Source organism: Suncus etruscus, chromosome 5 (genome assembly GCF_024139225.1).
Source record: "Suncus etruscus isolate mSunEtr1 chromosome 5, mSunEtr1.pri.cur, whole genome shotgun sequence".
NCBI lineage: Eukaryota > Metazoa > Chordata > Mammalia > Eulipotyphla > Soricidae > Suncus > Suncus etruscus.
This window is the reverse complement of record NC_064852.1, coordinates 27,500,192-27,505,157: the sequence shown is the minus strand read 5'-3', so window position 1 is coordinate 27,505,157 and position 4,966 is coordinate 27,500,192.

Below are 4,966 nucleotides of genomic sequence, written 5' to 3'. Positions count from 1 at the left end.
TGCAGAAGAACAGTAGTTTGAACCTCGGCATCCCATATGGTCCCCAGTGTGTGCCCGGTGCAATTTCTGAGCATAGAGCCAGGAGTAGCCCCTGAGACTGCTGGGTGTGACCCAAAAACCGAAAAAAAAAAAAAAAAAAAAAAAAAGGAAGGAAGAGCACAAATAATTGACAGCATAGCTTTTGGTTGGAAAATGACCAATAATATGTGCCAAAAGTAGGCAGGACGAAGTAAATAATAAATTTAGAGCAAAAAAGAATGAAACGAGGGGCTGGAGAGATCGCACAGCGATATGGTGTTTGCCTTGCAAGCAGCCGATCCAGGATGGATGGTGGTTCAAATCCCAGCATCCCGTATGGTTCCCCATGCCTGCCAGGAGCGATTTCTGAGTGCAGAGCTGGGAGTAAGCCCTGAGCACCTCTGGATGTGACCCAAAAACCCAAAAAAATAAAAAAATAAATAATAATAAAAAAATGAAACGAGGCATGCCAGAATGATAGCATAGCACCTTGCATGCAGCCAACCTCGGTTTGAACTCTTGCATCCTATATGGTCTGTCTCCCTGTGCCAGGAGTGATTTATGAGCAGAGCCAGGAGTAACCCCTGAGTGTGCCCCTCCTAAAAAAAAAAAAGAATAAAATGAAAAAAATCAATTAAAGCAATATCTTCTCAACCCTGGGTGAGATTTCTGACCTGTGTAAGTGGGCTTTAAGTCCTTTTGTTTGGGCTAGTCATCTAGATCTATCTACAATGGTAGCTCTGCATGCTATCTCAGGCCTGAGTCTCCTACTTTCAGTCCCCATGCAATTTCTCTCTCTCTCTCTCTCTCTCTCTCTCTCTCTCTCTCTCTCTCTCTCTCTCTTTTGGTCACCGGGATTCAAACCAACCACCTTAGGTTCTGGATCGGCTGCTTGCAAGGCAAACGCTGCTGTGCTATCTCTCCGCCGCCCCCCATGCCATTTTTCAACAAAATAGATCAAACACTCCTGAAATTCATATGAAAAACATAAACCTCCACAAATAGCTAAAACAATACATGGGAAAAATTCTTTCCCCAACTTGAAACTGTACTATATATAAAGCAGTAGTCATTAAAAAAACATGGTACTGGAATAAATACAGACCTTCAAATTAGTGGAACAGACTTGAATATCTTGAGATAGATACTCAGGCATATGATTTTCTATAAAGGAAAAAGAAATATGAAGTGACACGAGGCAAGCCTCTTCAACAGTGATATTGGGAAAATGGTCTAGCTGTATAAAAAAGAAAAGAAGGGCCAGAGGGGTGGCACATGGTGTAAGGCATCTGCCTTGCATGCGCTAGCCTAGGACGAACATTGGTTCGATCACCCGGCGTCCCATATGGTCCCCCAAGCCAGGAGTGATTTCTGAGCGCATAGCCAGGAGTAATCCCTGAGTGTCACCGGGTATGGCCCAAAAACTAAAAAAAAAAGAAAAAAGAAAAGTAAAGAACTCAGGCCTCTTTTTAACTCAATGCACAAAGTCAAATCAAAATGGGTTAAAGAGTCTGATATCAGGGCCCAGAGAGATAGCACAGCGTTTGCCTTGCAAGCAGCCAATCCAGGACCAAAGGTGGTTGGTTCGAATCCCGGTGTCCCATATGGTCCCCCGTGCCTGCCAGGAGCCACTTCTGAGCAGACAGCCAGGAGTAACCCCTGAGCACCGCCGGGTGTGGCCCCCCCCCAAAAAAAAAACAAAAAAAAAAAAAACAAAAAAAAACCAAAACAAAACAAAAAAAGAGTCTGATATCAGACCTGAAACCATAAGGTAAATAGAAGAAAACAAGCTGAACTCTCCATGACATTGAAGCTAAAGGCATCTTCACTGACCAATCAAGTCAAAGTAGAAATAAACAAAGATAAACAAATGGGACTACATTAAACTAAGAAACTTCTGCATCTCAAAGGAATTGGTTACCAGCATGCAAATTATTCACCCAATACTCATCTGATAAGAGTTTTTGGGGTTTTTTTTTGGGGGGGGGGAATTAATGTCTAAGACAAGACATATAAGACAGTGATGGAGCTTAAAAAGAAAAAACATCTAAAACTATCAAAAAATGGGAAGTGGCTGGAGCTATAGCATAGCAGATAAGGCATTTTGCCTTGCACATGGTCGACCAGGGTTTGATTCTGGCATCCCATATGGTCCCATGAGCCTGGCAGGAGTGATTTCTGTATGTAGAGCCAAGAGTAAACCCTGAGTGCAGCCAGTGTGGCAAAACAACAACAACAACAACAACAACAACAAAACAAAAACAAAAAGCAAAGGATGAACAGTAACTTCCTCAAAGAAGAAATATAGATAGCCAAAGTCATAAGAAAAAAATGCTCCACATCATTAATTAGCAGGGAAATGCAAATCAAAACAAGAATGAGATATCATCTCACAACACAGACCAAAGAAAACAGGAACAACCAGTATTGCACCAATGCAGGGAGAAAGAGACTCTCATTAACTGTTGGTGGTAATGTTCACTGCTCCAGCCTTTTTTAAAAACAATATGGACATTCCTCAACACACTAGAAATTGAGCTCCCGTATGACTCAGCAATAAGCTGTTAGAAATATACCCTGTGGCCCAAAACTACAATGCAGAAAAAGCATATGCTCTCCTATGTTCATTGCAGCACTATTCATAATAGCCAGAACCTGGAAACAACCAAGTGCCCAAGAACAGGATAGTAGATAAAGAAACAGTGGCACATTTACACAATCGAATACTACACAGCTGTTAGGAAAAATGAAGTAATGAAATTTTCTTCATGGATGGGTATGGAGAGTATTACCTTAAGTAAAATGAGTCAATGGGAGAGGGATAGAAATAAAATGATTGCACTCTTTTCTTTTCTTTTCTTTGTGTGTGTGTGTGTGTGTGTGTGTGGTTTTTGGGTCACACCCGGCAGTGCTCAGGGGTTATTCCTGGCTCCAGGCTTAGAAATTGCTCCTGGCTGGGACCATATGGGACGCCGGGATTCAAACCGATAACCTCCTTCATGAAAGGCAAACGCCTTACCTCCATGCTATCTCTCTGGCCCCGATTGTACTCTTTTCTAAAAGAGTATATTCTAAAAAAAAAAAAAAAAATGTATGTAATAAGATCCAAAGATAATAGAAACAAGGGCTGGGAGAACTGGTAGTCTATGGTAGAAGCTTTCTACAGGAAGTGGGCAGTGCAGATAAGGTAGAAAAGGGAACACTATAACAATAATAGTTGGAAATAATCTCTCTGGTCAAGATCTGGGTGCTAAAGGTGGTAAAGTGATATTCATAATACAGCTTCAGTAACAAACTGCAAATCACAGTACCTAGAAGGGAAAAAGGAAGAAAAATGTCAGCTCTAGAGGCAGCTTAGGGGTAGGGACAGGTGTGAGGACAGGAAGGAAACTGAGGATATTGGTGGTGAGAAATGGACATTGGTAAGGGGATGGGTGTTGGAATATCGTATGAATGAAATTCAATAATGAACAACTTTTTAACTGTATATTTCATTGTGATTCCCTTAAAGAATCGTTAATCTAAAAAAAAAAAAAATGGGGGCCAGAGTGATAGTATAGCAGGTAGGGTGTTTGCCTTGCCTGCACTGATCAGGTCTTGATCCTCTGCACCTGATAGGAGCCTTCCAGGAGTTAATTCCTGAGTACAGAGACAGGGATAACTCCTGAGCAGCCTCTTGTGGCCCCAAAAGAGAACAAAAGAAAAAAAAAAAAAGAAGAAGAAGAAAAAAGTGTCTGTCTTACATGCAGGAGACCTGTCTCTGAAACAAGACAAAACAAAACAAATCTCATGAATCAGTGGCCAGAGCAATAGTACAGCAGGAGGGCATTTGCCTTGCATGCAGCCAACCTAAGATGGACCCAGGTTCAATTCTGAGCATCCCAGAGCCTGCCAGGAGTGATTTCTGAGTGCAGAGCCAAGAGCACCGCTGCTGGGTGTGGCCCTAAAACCAGAAAAAAAAAAAGAGACCAACCACCACCACCACCAACAAAAAACCCTCAAGATGAGTAATTTCTTTTTTTGGTGTTTTTTTTTTTTTTTTTTGGTTTTTGGGCCACATCCGTTTGACGCTCAGGGGTTACTCCTGGCTATGTGCTCAGAAATTGCCCTTGGCTTGGGGGGACCATATGGGACACCGGGGGATCGAACCGCGGTCCTTCCTTGAGCTAGCGCTTGCAAGGCAGACACCTTACCTCCAGCGCCACCTACCCGGCCCCTTTTTGGTATTTCTAAAACCTAAAGCAAAACAAAACAAAACCCAACAACAACAGACAAACAAACCAAAAAACCCTCATGATGAGTCCTTTCTTTTTTGTTACTCTGACTTAATATATTTTAATATACTTTTCACTGGATATTATTTTACTTATTTATTGTTTATTTGTTTGGGGAAGTCACCCTGGCTGTTCTCAGGATTTACTCCTGGCTCTGAACTCAGGGATCACTCTTGATAATCTCAGAAGACCATCTGGGATGTCAGTAATTGAGACTGTGCCAGCTGTATTATCTTGGACCTTGCTTTAGTTATTGGGTTGGTACTTCACTATGTAGAAGCCAATGCCCTTTTGTTGAAGTTTTCATTATTGTTTCTTTAGTAAATCCTTCTTTACTTGCTTCCTTCTTTTAGGTAGTGGCAGGGACTATTCTCTGGCCCCCTTGTCATTCTTTTTTTTTTTTTTTTTTTGGTTTTTGGGTCACACCCGGCGGTGCTCAGGGGTTACTCCTGGCTGTCTGCTCAGATATAGCTCCTGGCAGGCACGGGGGGGGGGGGGAGAGCATATGGGACACCGGGATTCGAACCAACCACCTTAGGTTCTGGATCGGCTGCTTGCAAGGCAAACACCACTGTGCTACCTCTCCGGGCCCACCCCTAGTCATTCTTATACTTTTCAAAAGTTGTTTTTTTTTGGGGGGGTTGGGCCACACCCATTTGATGCTCAGGGATTAC